Source organism: Talpa occidentalis, unplaced genomic scaffold, assembly GCF_014898055.3.
Source record: "Talpa occidentalis isolate TD23 unplaced genomic scaffold, MPIMG_talOcc4v2.1 talOcc4.5, whole genome shotgun sequence".
Classification (NCBI taxonomy): domain Eukaryota; kingdom Metazoa; phylum Chordata; class Mammalia; order Eulipotyphla; family Talpidae; genus Talpa; species Talpa occidentalis.
The window spans coordinates 135,147,788-135,166,178 of record NW_023604861.1 but is presented as its reverse complement, the minus strand read 5'-3'; the positions used below and the strand labels follow the sequence as shown (position 1 = coordinate 135,166,178).

The window sequence follows — 18,391 nt, the reverse complement described above, 5'->3', positions numbered from 1 at the left end:
TTCAATTGAAAAGTGAGGAGCTCATTATTAAAAAAATATCAGTCATCTACCTGTCTACGAATTTATTTCCAAATTTAGCTAAGAAGCTATTGTCCTCCAATGCCTTCTGTATACACACATGCGTGTGCACACACACATTCAAACGCACCTGCATGCAAACATGTGCACACACACTCATGTGCACACACACATCTTACAATAGCTGTCTAAAAGAAGAGGAGATTGAAGCTGTGGCTCCCTCATCATCACTTTCTCTAGGTAAATTGCCATGTACATGATATCACGAACTTAGTTCCTTACCAAATTCACTGCCCTGCAGGTCCTAAGCGAGCTTGAGTAGGGGGATGGCAGAGCCTAAGCAAGCCTAGTCACCACCACCTTTGAGCCACTCCAAGGTAAAAGGAGCTAACAACAAACCACCAAGTACATGCTAGGCAGGGGAAACAAAAGCTCTGCAAAGAGAAAGACTTTCCCTAGGGTAGGAAGAACAGCTGGGGAGAAACACAAGGAGGGGACTTGAGTTGGATTTGAAGGCCCAGTAGAAAGTGCCGCAGGTCCACCCTGGAAGTGCTACGAGGGGCTCATGTCCAGGTCAGGGTCCAAACCTGACCATGTGAACCCAAGGGACACCCAAGCATCTGAAACCGTTAAGGGGAAAGCCCCACGTTGCTTGTTCTAAGGGTCTGCAGGTCCACGGCACTCACGCACTGGAGAAATCACCTGCTCCTGGGCTCAAGGGTGTTTAACATATAGAAAGAGGAGCGGAGGAGGAAGGATTTTAAGATCAGGCTCCCCATCAAGCTCTGCAATCACCCATCTCCTCATAGGCAAGCGCCCAGCCAAATAGGCAGGGCCAGGTGCGAGCTGCCAGGGCCCGCAGCAACCTGCCTGAGAACAAACCAAGTCACATCCAGGCAGGGAGGCCAGGTGGGCCCTGAAGGGTGGGGAGAGGCGAGATCTAAAGTTCAAAATGTAGCATCTAGGCTGGATGACCCCACAAGGGCAAGATGGCAGCACCACAGTCTCTGAAGAGTGTCTGTCCTGCTTGCCAGGTGCAGGAGACCCAAGGGCAGCAGCCATGCCTGTGCTGGGCGCACGAACCTCTCCCGGTGATGCCGCCATTTTGATATTTTATGTGAAGCACATAGAGTCCCTACATTTACAGTCCATTCAGTTCAATCAATCCTGCAAATTTGCTTTTGAGGTTTTAGTTTCTACAATGTGCCAGGAAGGACCTCAGTTCAGGCCCAGTTCAGCAGACGCTATATTGGTTTCTCTTTCTGGTAACTTCTTTGTGGGTCTGAGTTATCTGATTAGCTGCTTTGGTCTTCACACACCCCTGGTATCTGCTGATGCCCAGTGATGGTTGACAAACCAATGTATCTTTCTGGGACATCGCCAAGAGACCCGGAGTTTTACTTCTTGTGCCAACCAGCTTTTTATGGGATCCTCTTTACAGAGGACCAATGTTTCTCCAGGCTTCCTTTCTATACTGAACACTTCCTCAACAGTAGTTTATTTTCACATAATTCCAGCTTCCAACCGACCTCCTTCTTTTAAGGGTACTGTCAAAAAAACAAAAATGAATAAAAAAGCAAAACACAAGACAACAACAAAAACCCAAGCGCAACTTGTTTGCTGTCCCCTAATCTGGACCTAGGTCTGGACTCTGGGATTCGTTGAGTGACTTGAGACATTGCATACACCCCTCAAAGTCTGTTTCTTCTTCTATCAAAAGGAAATAGCCTCAGTGCCTACCCTGGGGAGAGCAGCTGAGGGTGCCAACAGGGTTCAGCATGTGGGACAAGCTTTCCAGTGGCCACTATAAGGGCAAAGCCAGTGCACCAGGATGAGCCCGAGCCTCCGTGTGTGGGGAGACGGCATATTGTTTTGTGAGTCATGGAACCCTAAAACAGGACCCAGTTGGGGCCGGGCCGCTGGTGTGGCTCTGACGTCACAATGGCTCACACTGCCAGCTGGTCTGGTGACCCGGTACTGTGAGGGAGCCAGTCCCTGCCAGGTCCCAGCTGTGGACATCATCACACTAACCAACAAACAGCATCACACCCTACTCTTCTCTTGCTCAGAATTCTTCTGTGACCTCTGCCTGCTCCAGGGAAACAGTCACACCCTATGGCAGGTAAGGCCCTGTGGGCTCTGGCCCCACATGGCGCCCTCTGCCCATCTTCGGTCCCCACACCGTGCCTGTCACTGATGTTCTCGGTCCTCCACTTGCAATGCCCCTCTCCCTTGGGGCTCCTGAGAAGGTCCCTTCATTTTCTAAGGCTCTGACTGTCACTTCAGACAGACCTGAGACTTTTCCACAGATCTGAGACCCTGACCCTTTCTCTCACATGGGTCTTTAGGAGCTTCGCCCTCTGTTCCCATAGTTCCCTGAGGGACAGCCCTGGTCGTACGGGTCATCATTGTGGACTGACTTGTGCTCTCCGGGTTGCACTGAATGACACAGTAATGGCCAGATGGTGTATCGCTCATCTGAAGCCACAGCACCCTGGACAAGGCTGAGAACAGAACAAGTCATCGTAGAGCGCTTAGTAAATGAATGAAATGATTACTTACTTAATCAACTGTAAAAGTGTCTTTCCTCAAAGAAATCAATATGAAGCAATTTGAGGACACACAGGAAGCGGTCCAGGACATCGCTAACCCGGCAAGCTGCCTGGGTCACCTCCCACACTTCCAGTCCTGGCACAGCTGTCACCTCCGTGAGGGCTTCACTGCTCACTGTCTATAAGACACCAGCCCTCCCCGTGCCCTTTTCTGCTTTATTTGTATGTCCCTGGGTGAAGGGACACAGGTAACGCAGTGTGTGTCACAGTCTTCCCTGTTCTGCCTACTGCTGTATCTAGAACACGCCCTGCAGCACCACCAGTGCCCAGCACATGTTAGGCTGCAAATGAAGGACTGAATGAATGAATGCCAGATATTAGCTATTTCTGTGTGGTTGGCAGATTTGTTAGAAAAGGGATCACTTTATCATAGAATCTCATGACTCTCTTGAAGTTCAAGTCCATTAATCTGATTTTAATTGATTCCATTTATCAAAGAAGAAGAAAATATATCCTTTATTGGTGATTTTATCTACTGATGGCTAGTTTCAGAATAAACTTATAAAAGGGTCAAATACTGTTAACATACAATTAACATATTAAACCAAGTTGTTCTGGAACCAGGTAATAATAACAAGGAAGATTAACAGAATGGCTAGGATGGTTGTGGCTTTTGCTATGTGTTAGCCACTGCCCTAAGTACATTACATAGATTACATTATTTAATCAAACTTGCGGCCTCCAGAATCCATGCTAGCGATGGGAAATGCAATAGTTAGGGCAAAAGGTTTGGATTCAAGTCATCCTGCTCAACAGCCAAGTCACATGCACAAGAATCTTAAAACCTCAGCAACCTCAGCTATAAAATGCACCCATTCATACGGTTGCTGAGAGGCTGACAAGCAATTATATATGAAAGTATATCAAACTGTGTGTTGCTATTAATGGTCGGGCAACATGACATGCTTCCATCCTACCCCAGGTTATGACATGATTATAATTAAGACGTTATGGCTTCCATTGCACTGCAGGAAATAAGCTGTGCTATCGTGTGCAATTAATTCCTACGCCTGGGTGTATTTACCTTGGGTGTTATTAATGTCCCTCATGTCCTAGAACAGCTTGTGTGCGAAGACTGAAGACAGAGTCTTTTCCAGGGAAGTAGAGCCAGACTTCTCAAGCCACAGCCAGGCCAAACGCCGCCAGAACTCTCCATCATAAGAGCAAAAGAGACCAGTATCTAAAGTGTGGATCTGAAAAAGACTTCTAGCATTTGATGAGATCTTTGCAAGCTCAAACAAGTCCTGGCTGTGGCTTTTCCACCACTAGTACCTCTCCTTGAAGTCTTCCCTCTTCTCTTTGGACGACTTCAGGAACTGGCCTCGGCCCACAGGAGTGTACGGGGCCCCAGCTCCATGCTGACTGCCCCCCATGCATGTCCACGGCTCTGCTCCAGATGCCATGAAGTCATCAGTGCATGTTAGTCCATATCGTCATCATTAGAGTATAAGTTTGATGAAGTCATGAGGAAGCTCTGTCTTTTTAAACGTTGTATGGCAGACTCACCTCCATGAAAGAGGGAGGAGCATAGAATGGGTGTTGATTCCCTGCTCCCACTCACTGCAGATGCCTGAGGTAATAAGTTCCAGTAGGCCAGGAACCAGATTTCCTGATCAGGAGTCACTGGGCACTAGGGGTGAGGCCAAGGCCAGGTGGACACAGGAGGCAAGTGGGCCATCTCTTCTTGTTTCTCTGGTTTCAACTTGCACTGAGGGACTTGGAGGAGAGACATGAAGGAGACACAGAGAAGACAGACTTGCAGAGACACTTGGAAGGGACATGTGGGTGAGACTCATGAGGAGGCCAAGGACCAGGTCCTTGGTGGAGATAATGGCTGCCATTATCTTGGCCTCATATTGGGCTATATGTTACATTTTGAATTTTGGATGTTTCCTTCTGTACCAGCTCCTTGGGATCTGCCTAACCCCTTTCTTGTGGTTCCTTGCCAGAAGGACCTTAGTCTTTTAGCAAATTTCTGGGCCTTGGTTTCCCCACGTTAGGTGGAGCCTATTTGGTTGGCTATTTGTCCATGAGGGAATAAGTAATTTTCGTGGTCTTTCTAGGAACATCCTATCTTCTCTCTCTCTCTCTGCATATTAATTCTATTAAGAATATTTCACACTAAGAGTTTGCTTTCTTTGCCTTTGTGCATGCTTATGGCCAGGTCCCTTTTAGAGCATACACCTTAACAGTTTGGGGTCCCTGGCTACCCCTTGGTTGTGTGCTAACAATTAGAACCCAGTGTTCATTGTCACCACAACCCCTTGCAAATAGTAGTTGCTCATTAAAACATCTTGCATGAAAGGAGACACCAATTATTTCACGTTGGGGAAGCCCTAAGCATAGCAAGCCTTGGTTTCCATTTCTGTTAAAGGGCCTCCCTGACCAGTGACATTATTGGGGGGAGGACATATGGAATAGGAAAAGGTTTTAGACATGAAATATGAACATCACAGCCAGGGACTGTGGCACTACAGTTCAATGCACAAGATTCAGGTGGTGAGCAATGTATTTAGAGATACAAACAAGGAGAGATATATCTCATGCATTGAGTTAATTTGGAGTAAACACAGCCAGAAATCAAAAAAGGATGTAGCTTCTGAGACCGGAAGACTTTCCTAACTCTGAAGTGTGTTTGCAAGTGTTGGAACCCTTCAGTGTGAGTTGGCTTATGCTGGAGATAGATCTGGATCTTGCCATCCACTAAGTGGTGTTCCACGCTGGCCACAGAGATGCGCTCTAACTTACTGTAAATAGAATGAAGAGAGCTCTGTTGCTAAATTATTTATTGCACATTACATCTGGCCCCAAGCGATGATGGTTTTAGGTTCCACAAAGGTAGCTGTGTAGAATCTATTATCCTTACATAAAGGAAACTCTGACAGTTGGCATTATAAAATATAAATCATCTGCTCCTCAACCACCGACAGCACATGGGGTTTCTCGACCATGGGCCGGAAATAGATTTGTGCCTCTTCTCTCAAACGTTGTGTCCGGCTTTGCCATCAAGACCCACCAATCAATTGTTTTCAGTTCTATAGAATATGTGAAAAGCCTCTCCTCTGCCTGATAGCCCCCAAGAGCTCCCAGCCCCTATGGAGGGTCTGGCCTTAGAGGAATCCCCTTAATGGGAACTGGATACAGAGTAAGTCCTTTATAAAGCTCCACGCACGGAAGCTAGACTGGGAAAACCTTCACAGTCCTGCCAACTGCGTCAAGTTTCTAACTAGGACACTCCCCATGGCTTCTTTCTGATAGATACGTATATTCTTCTTTCCTGAGAAGGTACCTCCTTGTATTCTGAATTTTTTATTCCCTTTTTTGGTTTTATTTCCTTTGATCATTCCCTAGTATCAGTTAAATGGCAGGCGCATTTATTTGGTGATTCGCTTCGCAAATAGGTCTTAATCTCTATGACAGGCTAAATTCACTGCCTGTGCAGATAACCCACCTCCCTCCAGCACGCCCAGCTGCCGGGCCACCTTGAGACGGCTCCTTGCTCCAGGAAGCCCCCCTCGCATCTTCCCTTGGCTTTCCCTTAGGCCAGGATCCTTCCAGAACCTTGAGCTATGCCCTTTCTCACCAGTGCCCTGACATCTCATGCACACACTCATCTCTCCTTCCACCCGGACCCAGGCCCTCCCGAACACCCTGCACTGTACACTGCCCGGGTATTGGGGGGACGTTGTCAGCCACGCTGAGCTACAAGCTCCCTGGGGGCAGGTTCTGGGTCATTTTAAGCATCACCCTGTGGATCTCAACATCGCAGCGATCAGCATGTATCTGTGATGGGTGGCCTGTTGACAAATAGCCACAAAATGTGCAGGAGCTTCCACCATCAAGGCTTTCTCCTCCCTCACACAGTCACTCTATTCATGGCGCTCCAATGTGGCTGCCCTCAGGGGCCACTGGGGGGCCTGGGCTGTGTCCACCGTGTGACTCTACTGTCCTCTGGCCGCTGGGGATTGCAGGGCGCCGGGAGGAGGCTGGAGGGATGCACGTTGTTTTCAACCACGGCCCTGTCAGCCAGAACACGTCACGCGGCTAACCAAGAACAAGGGCGGCTGGGTGATCCCCACGCTCCACACCCTTCCCCGTACTCTGGGCCTCTGCTTCGGGCACCTGGAAGGACCATGAGGCCCTGAGAGGCCATAGCCTAGAGGACTATGCAAGCAGCCTGAGCTCTGTCTAGGGGAGGGGAAATGAATCACTCAAAACCTGATGCTCTGGAAGGCTCTCTAATCAATCCAGAGATGCTGTAGAGGGCCAGTGCCTCCGGGGCAACGGGCTGGAGGGAGGCGTGAGCAGCCCTGAGTGGGCTGGCGAATGGGTGAGCGGTCTTGCACCCCAGGCAAAGGAGCCCAGACAGTGCTCTGTAGGGAGACAGGCTAACTCAGGCCCTGGTCCTCTTAGCATCCTGCTCTCCCCACCTGTTCAAGAAGTGTCAAAGGAAGTGCAGAAAGACAGGGCCTGGAAAGGGAGGGCAAGAAGTGCTGCTTCAGGGAACCCCGCCAGGCTGACACTAAGGGACTTCAGTGCTGGCCCCCTGCCCCTCTGGCCCCCTGGTCCCCTGGCCCCCTGGCCCCTGGTCCCCTGGCCTCCTGGCCTCCTGGCCCCTGGCTCCCTGGCCTCCTGGCCTCCTGGTCCCCTGGTCCCCTGGCTCCCTGGCCTCCTGGTCCCCTGGTCCCCTGGCCCCCTGGCCCCTGGTCCCCTGGCCTCCTGGCCTCCTGGCCCCCTGGCTCCCTGGCCTCCTGGCCTCCTGGTCCCCTGGCCTCCTGGTCCCCTGGCCTCCTGGTCCCCTGGCCTCCTGGCCCCCGGCTCCCTGGCCTCCTGCCCCCCTGGCCTCCTGGCCTCCTGGTCCCCTGGCCTCCTGGCCCCCGGCCCCCTGGACCCCTGGCCCCCTGGCCTCTTACCAGTTTAGGGTTATCTCCACTTTCCCCCTTTTGCTAATCTTTGAGTCTCCGTGTTCCATTTGTTATTTCTTCTATTCAGCTTCTCTGGTCCTCCATTGCCCCTGTCGCTAATTCCCTGCATTGAAGTCTTCCCATTTTAAAAACTTAAAGAGGCTTCTGCTTTTCTGGAATGACCCACAGGTCTGCTTTCAAATAATAGACAGTCACGCTCCCCTAAAGGTGCCGCCTTAACAACAACACTCGTGTGTTCAAAGCACCGGCCTGAACAGTGACGTCCATCGCAGACGTCCCTCTGATCAGCAAAGATCTCATCTGAAGAGAAGGCCAGTGTTTCCAGTCAGGTAATTCTGAAAGAAAAATCACCCGTTTCTTAAAGTTTTTGCAAGGAATTCAGACACATTATGATGCGCAACTTTTCTAAAAGCTTCATCAATATTTAATTTTATTCTAAAAACTACATTAGGATTAACATTCCAAAGAAAACAGGCTTTTGTTCCAAGGAAAAATGTATCTCTGGGGTATCTCTTGTTTTATCTGCCAGCACAATACCGGGGAGGGCCGTGTATTTGTACGAACAGCAGATTCTTCCCCTGAATTTACACCTCTTGCTACTTCTACAAACCAGCAGGAAGACAGAGCATAAAACTTTGCAACAGCAGGAAGTTCCTTCAAGCTTGGCAGATCTTCGGGTGATCTCAGGAGAAGGTAATGGAAGACTTTTAATAGTTTGCAGAGATTACGTGAACTTCTCTTTTTATTACCTGGGTCTGCTAACATTTGGCAAGAAAGGACGGCCCCGGGACCTCACAAATGGGTCCTGAGTCTCCCTGCTGGTCTCCTCAGAACCAATTTGTAGCTACTTCCTAAGTGCTAAGCTTGAATAGATAGGCTTTTAATAATTAATTTGTTCCTTCAAGTGCTTTGATGTTTCTGATTCATATTCAGCTGAATATATATTTGGCAACTCCGAATCTATTGTGCCAAAACAAAACTGTAATGTTGGAGGAGAAAACATCCCAGTCCCTGTGAGATTCTAGAGAAAGAAGCAAGGATGGTTTTCTGTCTTGACCCTTGAAGACCACCTTGGTGCACCTCCCCAGAAATGCCACTGCAGTTCAAACTAAAATGCCCGTGTGTGCTGGTTGCCTTGCAAGGCAGGTGTCATTCAGTGTGTGGGTGTCTTTGCTCATTCTGTTGCCTGCCTTATCTCTACCCAGCTATTCTGAATCTGCAGAGTCAACCATCACCTCCTCCAGGAAGCCTTCCTTGACTCCTTCCCCTGTTCCTGTTGGTGGACTGGGGAGCCTCCTCTGCTTTCCCGCATCTCCTCTGCTGTCTGCAGGTGGGCCCCACGTGATCTCTGTGGGGTCTACGGCCCCTGCTGCAAGGCCTCTGGCAGCCTCGATGGCTTCTCCATGTCTGTTTCTTGAACAAAGCTTCACTGAGCTAATAATTCACAAAGTCTAGAAAAGGCCTCTGCAAAGCTGCAAAAGGCAGCAGCCGTCCCTGCAGGCCTGCGCTCCATGACCATCGCAGGACGCAGCCCAACACTCATCTCACTTGCACGAGATCGCCCGCGTGCCGGTGGGGCTTGTGTTCTCCCTTCTCCTTTTGGCTTTCTTCCTGTAAGAATTACACAACCTCCTGTCCTCCTGCATATACTGTACCTCCAGCTTTGAACAGCTAGGAGTAAAGAGAGGCAGCTGGTATGTCGGGATCCGATTACTAATTCAATAAGTGCATACCTTTCCTGTGAGTCCTGCAGTTGCGTTTTCTTGAGAATGGCAAAACCAAATAATCTTTCCATCTGCCCCTCCTGAAAATACGCATCTCAGAAAGGCTGGAAGGGCTTTGCGAGCTCAAGCGCAGGTGCCCCATCCTGGATGGGAGGGTCAGGACAACACACAGGCAGGCCTGGGCTCGGGAAGTCTTCCCCAGTGGCGTCCTGCTCCTGACCTCCAGGCCAGCTACTATACCCCTCTGCAGTCTGCAGTCTCCATTTCCAAAATAAGGTCAAACCCGGCGCGCAGTGTCTTGGGGAGGATTGGGTTATGCAGACATTGTTATGCAGAGTCTGGGACCTGATGTTGTAAAGTGAGTAAAAATAATAACCACCACAGTAATTTCATCTCGGGTTGCTATCGGCTGGACACCATCCCTCCATAAGGTTAAGGTTGTGAGCGCAGAATGTGGTTCTGCCTGGAGATGGGGTCGCTCAGACATCCACAAAAGGGGAGCACTCTGGGAGGATGCAGAGGACGCCTCTGCCTGTCGGGGAAAGGTTGCTCATAGCTAACAAAGCCAGGGGGAGCACGGCAGACTGCCTCGCCCGGTCTCAGAGGGACCCATCTGCAGACACCTGCATCTTGGATTCCATCTTCCACCTTGCGAGATGATCCACTTCTGTTATTGCAGCTGCCCGGCCTGTGGTTGTTTGCGTTTGAGGACACCACACGACACCGTGCATGGAGCAGGCCTCTGGAGAAAGCTCAGCCCGTGGCGGGTCAGAGCATGTAGTTGGTTCTGCAAGGGCTTTTCGGTGAGCACCCGATTTGGTCTGCGGTTAATGTGCTGCTTGTGGTCTCCATCCAGCAGTAGGCCTCCTGAGCCTCCCTTCCCTGCACACTCCCAGCATCACCCCATTCCCCCTCCAGCCTTTGGCATATTTGCATCTCTGAGCTCGCACCTGGGGTAGGAACTCCACCTTCCCATGGGTTTGTGATTCCGTTGGCCTGAGGTGAAACCCAGCCATTACGTTTTTAAATCTCTGAACATGATTTCCAAGTGCATCGGGGCACACAGGATTGCATGCCCCTTGAGCAGGGCCGGGGCTACCTCACCCACCATCTCCCAGGGGGCCCAGGGGCTCACCAGTGGTGAGGGTTGGTCACTCGAGTCCTGGGTAACAGGCCAACACACAACTGCAATGACCACACTGTACTGTCCACCAGTCATGAGCACGTAGACCCTGACAGCTGCCTCCTCTCACGTCCCCTGCTCTGGCGCCTCCTGCCCCACTTGGATCAGCAGCACTTCTCACTGCAGGAGGGGTTCTGGCTCTGCACCCCTGCAGTGCGTCCATCCTGGCGCATTTTAAACAACAACCCCGTTTACTCTCAGGCCTATCCAGAAGTGAGAGTGTCCAGTGGGGCCAGTGCTCACTGTGAAATGATAACAGTGATGATCATGAAACTATCGAGGGTTAAGAAAGAACGTGCTCTCCCTGTTACAAACAATGGAGCAGCTCCCCGGCATCTATTTTCAAACGTCCAATCTGCCGTCAGGGTCTAGAGCGTGGTTGTGTGGGCTGCTTGGCTTAATTTCTTCATTTCTACATGAGTGAAATCATCCAGTCATTTGTCTTTCTCCTCTGACTTACCTCACTTAGCATCATCCCCTCAAGATCATCCAAGTTGTCACAATGGCAACAGTGCATCTTTCTTTTATGGCTGAGTGGTGTGAACAGAAACTCTGACAACAGAACAGTGTTGGGGAGTGTGGGGGGGCAGGGGAGAGGCAGGTAAAATGGGTGAAGCGTCGCCTGCAAGGTGGTGGATGGAGACTAGACTTTCCATGGTGACCACGACGCAGGGCATGTAGCCACTGATGTATAGCGCCGTGCCCTGAAAAATACAAATAATAACACATGAAAACGTGCAGACCCCTCTTCAGCCCCTCAGTGCCTGCTGCCTTCCTTGCTCCAAACGTCCTGATCCTGTTCCTTCTCCCTGTTCCGCGCCGCGCTCCGCTGAGCCCTGGGACCTTTGCCCCTCCCTCACCCACCCGGCTCCCTCCAGCTCTGTCCTCCTGCTGCCCGTCCTGCTGAGGACGCCTCCTGCCCCACCCAGGACCTGGGCTATTTTTCAACACGTAGTCCCAGAACCTTCTTCCTTCTGGGTCTCCAGCAGGTGAGGTGGGGTCTCGGGGCTCCTGTTAGAACTCTCGGCTGGCGTGAGGTGGCTTTGAGTGTGATGATGCGCTTCGTTCTCTCTCCCTGGGCCCCTCAAGTCCTGAGGCCAGTGACGGTCCTGGCCGAGCGCTGAAGGTCAGGGCTCGGCCCTGCCTCTGCACCAGGCAGGATCCCCGGCGAACACCTGTCTCGGGAGGGAGTCACCTTGATGTCATCACTGGCACTTTACGGTCTACAAACAGTCTCCACTGGCAAGTGGTGCGAGCCAGGGGAAGGCAGGTCATGCGAGGGGGAAGCAGATCATGCCAGGGGAAGGCAGATCATGCGGATCCGCCCAGCCAGGGCTCCTGCGGACCTTCCATTTGAAAGGAGTCCCCGCTCTCCAGGGGCTGCTCTGGAAACAAGCGCAGCTGCCAGGGGAGGGGCCTTGCATCTTGGGCAGAGGGACACTGATCTGATGAGCGACAGGCACCACGACACCAGGCCGCTGCCTCCTCCAGGCAGGAGTCCTGGAAGCCGGCTCTCCCCTGCCTGTGACCCACCCAGGGACAGGTCGTGCTGTGTTTCTGTCCGGGACCCAGGCCTCTCCCAAACAGGCCGCATCCTGAAAGCAAAAGGCTGCTTCCTTCTGGTGCATTCGGGCACACAGCTCTGGGCAGTTTCCGTCAGCCCCTTGCCAAGGCTTCCCATGAAATCGTATGGGAATGGTGAGGGGGCCAGGGTCACCTGTTAGGGAGGGAGGAAGGGAGGGAGGGTCCACGCAGCCCCTTGCAGGACCTCCTAAGACAGTAACCCAGCATTAGGATGGGGCATTGCCAGGCCCATCGCCCGCCCACCTGCTTCATCTCTTCAAATCCACTCGCATGGTCCCCCAAGTCCACACGGGAAGCGCCTGCAGAGACAGGCAGTCACCGCATTCTGCCCTGGAATCCAGGTGTGTTGAGGTTGCCCACTTGGCTCCTCCTTGTTCCAGCTTCATCGTCCCCTTTGGCTTCATCTCCTTCGGCTCTAGTCCTTCACCTCCGTCCAGGAACCGGCAACTTGACTTCACATCAGCAGTCTCCGCCTGAGCCACCACCCCCCACCCTCTGTCCTCCACCACCCAGCCTCCCCCTGCCTCCAGCACCCACGGGCACATCACGTGCTGCAACCACCGCTAGAGACTGTCCAGGCTCCATGGGCCCCAGGCCTGGTCCTTCTATCCCAGCCCACCCAGGCCGCTGCCCAGCAGGGAGAGGGCTGACCCAGGAACTGTTGCCGCCCACCAGGTGGCTCCGTCCTGGGCTCTCTGCCTGGCATCACCCTCGGGCGGGCTGCGAGCATATTATAAAGCCAGGCCATGCGGAGCCCCTCCTCTGCCTGCCGGGACATCTGACCACTGGGAGCAGACACAGGGATGAGGCCCATCCTTCGTGTGCCCAGATTCCTGAGTCTGCCCTGGTCTCCTTCCACTCTCTTTCTCTTACTTTGTTCTTTTTTTCTTCCCTAATTTTTTTAACTCTCAAATCCTTAGGCAGGAGAGACCACAGGGAGTGAATAAACGAAAGGGCATGATCAGAGGCACCAAACCAGGAACCCGAGAATGCATGTCACACAGAACATCCTTTGTTCAGCAACCCAATCATTTCTTGAGCACCTACTATGTACCCTGAAGGGCGTGTAGGGGAGCGGTCGAGGGATGGACTGGATTTGGAGTGCCCTGGATGTGAACACCTGTCCCCCTGTCCACCGTGTCCGGGGAGGCTCCAGACTCTACCACTCCAGATGGCATTTCCGCTCATACATGTCGAGCACTGAGTCAGAGGGTTGTGCTGGTGACAAAATGAGACATTGCTCATGAGGCCTCTGGCCCAACACGGCATCAGCGCAGCTCACTAAATGTCAGCTCTGCTGCAATTTCCAGGCAGTAGGAAGCAGGACGGCGGCCATCGGCAAGTTTGGATGACGAAACCCAGGTTGCTGTCCCGACTGCCTCGGCTTCCAGCTTCACAGGGGATGAATTGCTGGCTCAAAAGTCCTTTCTGTTCTGTAGATTAGAAATTGGCACAGGACAGATTTATTTTTAAAAAATGGCATAAAGTCGCGATGCACAATTGGGCTCAGCGCTAGAGAATTAATGATTCCATCGCAGAGAAAAGTTACCCGGCAGATGGGCCCAACGGGAGCCCGCGGTGCCAGAGCAACAAATCCAGGGTGGAGAAAATGCTCCGTCTGCCCAGTAATAGGCGCAGCATTCTAGACATCGTCGCCGACTGTTGGGCTACATCAGTCTGGAATTTGATCTTTTTTTTTTTTTTTCACTTTATTTTCAGATAATCTATCATGTTAACTGAACCGACCAAAAGGACATCTAGAAAGGCGCAGACAGAGCGAATGAAAGAAAAGGGCTTTCGCAACCCTGTCGAGAGGGACCCTCCATCCTGCCAACCTGGCTTCTCCCCATGCCCCAACACCAGCAATTCTGGGTCACTGGGACCCCGCCTCTTCCCAGTCTCGCTGTCTGTGCTTGAAATGTGGAAAATAATAGCCACCTTGCTGGGGTGTTTGCGGAGTAACTGACACAAAACCTACAGTTTGCAATATACAATGGGAGCTTAATAATGGCTCGTCTGTCCCCGGTCTTGGCCTGCAGAGCTTTTTCTCTGGAACGTGCCCCTTTCGACTGCTGGTCTAGCTGAACTCCTCTATCTGTCCAGACCATATTCAGTTAATAATTCCTCCCAGAAGTCTTCCCTGCCCTTCCAGTCCACATGGACCTGGCACTTCTAATTCACGGCACATGGGACAGGAACTGTACCTTTGCAAGATTCAAGTCAGAAACTGGTGTTGGATGAAGCCGTCTGAAGACTCCAGTGCGTCCTTCCTCCTATTTCAGCAGAGCTGTGCGAGGCCAGCCCCCAGCTGACTACTTGTAAATACGGTAAGTATAAACCTGTGTGTGTGTGTGTGTGTGTAAAAGAACTGGGGTGCAGGCCAGAGGGGTGGGGGGTGAGAGGATTCACCAGAGACAGAGTGGGGAGTAGAACTGGCAGACTGGCGAAATACACTGCTGAGGGGAGCAGCAGGCAAGTCAGAAGAGGTCTGCTGCGCCATGAGGGCCTCTCCCTGGCCAGGGATCGAACTCAGGCCATAGTGGTGATAGCACTGAGACTTTACCTGTAGGCCACCAGGGAGGCCCAGTATAAACTATTTTTGAGAAGCAGGACCATGTCCATTCTTCTTGGTTGCCTTAGAGTCCAGCAATGTTCTAGAATCATAATAGGGCCCCCGGTACCTTCATTTCTTAGGAGTATTACAAGGAACCACAGATTGGGTGGTGGAACACAGGAGGAATTTATTTCCCCATAGTTCTGGGGTCTGGAAGTCCTACATCAGGCACTGAGGTCTCTCCACAGTTTCTCATCTGTTCCCATTTCTGGGAGTCCCAGGAGTCTCCTGGCTTATATCATCACCCCCCATATCTGCCTGTGTTATCACATATAATTCTCTGCGTGTGTTTGTCTGAGACCTCACCAGATGTGTTTATAACATCATATTTCTACCAGTAGTCTCTTTAATCTAGGATTTTTCTAGTGTGGGCCTCAAGATTCCTCCAGCTTCTACCCATTACCTTATTCCCAAACCACTCCCTCATTTTTAGGACAGGACTGGCGGTGATATAGAAGGTTGATGGGAAAAGGGATCATGTAAGAGGAGATGAGGCTACCTATTATAAGCTACAGAATTGGGATTTGGAGTCTATTCCAGAATTTTTATGTTTACAAATTAAAGAAATGAAAGGCGCCATGAATTGCTGGTGATGCCACAGCTGAGCTCACACCGTGGATCTTAGAGGCCTGAGCTGAGGAGACTCAACATGTGCCCTAATAAACATGTCCCTGTCATTTCTTTAACTTGAAAACAGAAGGAAGTTCTACACTACACACACACACACACACACACACACACACACACAAGCTACATATTCTGTAGCTTACAATATGTAGACTCGTCCCTCCTCTTACATGATCCCTTTCCCCATCAACCTTCTATTTTCCTGCCAATCCTGTCCCAATTCCCAGCCTGGGTCCTTGCTCCTCTACACCCGCTGCTAAGCTCACACCATGAGTCTCAGATGCCTGGGGTGGAGACACTCATTGAGTGTTCTGATAAACACGTCCCTCCCAGTAGACAGAAACTGTATCTTGAGAGGAGATTTATTCAGTGGCCAACAGAAGAAGGACAGTTTCCTTGTGTGTTACAACATGAAGTAATAAACCACTTGCCAGGCATGAGCTGGAAGCAGACACCCCGCACACACGTGTTCTAGCCCCATGAGCTGTTAGAGTTACCTGGTGAACAAATTGAACAGGGAGAGTGGCGGAGGGTGATGAGCACACACAGATGCCCCTGAGATCTTGGGCATATGGCAGCTTTTTTGCCAGACATTTTATTTTCTTTAGCCCCAAAGTCTTCCTAATATTTCAGAGACCTGCTGTGATTTTTCAGTAGAATGAAATTACAGCAGCTCAAAATTATATCGATAATTATATCTGCTCAGATGAGAATGCATGAGTGTTCCAAGCTGCTAGCAGGACCTCGCGCAACAGTGAGGAAAGCAGCTTCTTTGTGCCAGATAATTAGGTAGAGGCTTTCAGCAAAAGAGCTGACAGGAGAGACTGTGAGGTCACTCAGACCTGAGAAATTTGCCTCTGTCATCCACTCACCAAAAAGTTCTAGTCTCCTTATTTGAAAATTACATATGTTAATATATTCATCTCATAGAATTGCAATGATTGAAGAATCATTTTTATTTTTTTTAAGATTTATTTTATTTATTTATTTATTGAAGATTTATTTATTTATTTATACAAACACTGGGTACAGTCAGAAGCGCGGGAGGGTGAGAGAATTCACCAGAGCCAGAGCGGGGAGCAGAGCAGGCAGAAGGACCGAAGGACACTGCTGAGGGGAGCAGCGGGCGGCAGGAGAGGTCTGCGCGCCATGTGGGACCCTCCTCCAGTGGCCGGGGAGCAGCCAGGGATCGAACAGGCGCTGCAGAGGCTGCGGGCAGCTTCGCAACCCAGCGTTCAACCGCTGCACCACCGGGGAGGCCCGATTTATTTTATTTATTGATGCATGCAAGAACTTGGGTGTAGGCCAGAGATTCAGGGAGTGAGAGGATTCACCAGAGACAGAGTGGGGAACAGAACAGAGGATCTACTGAAATCCACTGCTGAGGGGAGCAGCGGGGAGACAGGAGAGGTCTGCTGTACCGTGTGGGTAGCTCCCTGGCCAGGATCTAGCTCAGGCCGCGGTGGCTGGCAGTAACTTGCTGGCACTGAGACTTTAAACCCTGTGCTACCAGAGAGGCTCCATTTTCATTTTTAATGTATCGTTGGACATACAAAGTCACCCATGAGGTAGACGGGCCGATGTTACACTTTGCTCTATGCGCCCCCTTCAAGATTCACATTGCTTCCGTTGATCCTGAAAATAATCTAATGGCAAAAAAAAAACAGGATAAAAATTCGACCCCTTTTCTACCCAAGGTGGCTGGAGTCACACGGAACTAATGAATTGAAAGTGGAATTTATTACAAGAACCAACTTTCCACCAAGCGAGCAGGCAGGGCGCCTCTGTCAGACTCCATGGGGGCTGAGGTGGAGAGACAGGTCCTCTCTCTTCACCAGGGGCCTCGGAGTGGGTTATTTCTGCATTTCTCCACCTTTTGTTTGGCTAAATTGATGTCGGAAGGAGGAAGGCAGGAGAGAGGAAAAGAGTGGGACTCAACTATTGGCCCAGAACAAATCTAATGCCATTAGAAAGCTTTTGGACAGGTGATGGGAATGCGTAACTGCAAGTGGCATAATCAGTGAGAGTTTGTAAAGGAATCTGTAAGCGCGTGAATTCTTCAGATAGGAATGTGAGTATCTCGCTCAGTTATGCCAAGTCGCTGCCATCTTCTCTCCTGTTCTCTTGTACAAAGGAGGGAAACATGGGGGTGTGTCCTTTACTTTCATGCTGCTCTTCCACATGCTGCCTCTCTCTGACACCAAGGTGTGCACTGCTGTGCATCAGGTAGTTCTGCAGGACCCTCCGGGCTGCCTGCTACTAACTCAATTCTGACACTCTCTAGCTTCAGATCTCCCAAAGCAAGGGCCGAGGCCTGCGATAGTGCCCCCATTTCAAAGGTTAACCACGAGTTCAATTTCTGTCTGTGCTTCTGACTTAAATCAGAGGATCCCAAGATCCTCTAGAGTTACTCACATACCTTATAAAACAGGTTTACTTACCAGATTGCCAGTTTAAGGATATGAAAGTATACAGATCAGTAGTCCAGAAGGATCCTGAGCCCAGGAGCTTCTGTCCTGGGGAGTCTAGGCCACCTCCTGGCATGGGGATGCCAACCTGGTGACTCCTATGTTCAGAGATTTTCTGGGTTTTTATGGAGGCTCCAAAACATAAGAGGACTGATTAAATCATCATCCATGGATGATTGAACTTAATCTGCAGCCCCTGTACCCACCCTGGAGGGTGGGGGTTAGGGCCAAAATTTCTACTCCTCCAATCAAGGCTGGTTTCGCTGGCAACCAGTCCCTGTCCCTAGGGGCTTTCCAAAAGTTATCTTATTAACCAGACATTGGGTATAATTAAAAAGGAGTTATGTGTTACAGAAGACACTCAATTCACCTTTATTTTTCTAGAACTATTTCTGAAACTGAGGTTAAAGCTAGATATTATAGCACATGGTGTCCCTATGGCTAGAGTGTAGGAAATTACAAAGATTTTAGGTATGTCAGGAGCAGTGGATGAAGACCAAGTACATATTCCTTCTTATAAATCACCTGTCACATCATGGCTTTCCCTTAATGGTCTCATGATACAGCCAAAGCCTCAAGCATCACTACCTTGCACAATGAATTCAAGTCATAAGGGACAGGAACATATTTCCCAAT

General features: G+C 50.6%; 1 long non-coding RNA gene across 1 annotated transcript; it reads left to right on the top strand.

The window, feature by feature from the left end:
• The first annotated feature begins 2,001 nt into the window (after positions 1-2,001).
• LOC119259547 (uncharacterized) lies at positions 2,002-9,988 on the top strand. The gene is made up of 4 exons (XR_008554181.1): positions 2,002-2,140; positions 7,724-7,884; positions 8,085-8,248; positions 9,959-9,988. It is a non-coding gene; the product is annotated as an uncharacterized LOC119259547 (long non-coding RNA).
• The last annotated feature ends 8,403 nt before the right edge of the window (positions 9,989-18,391 follow it).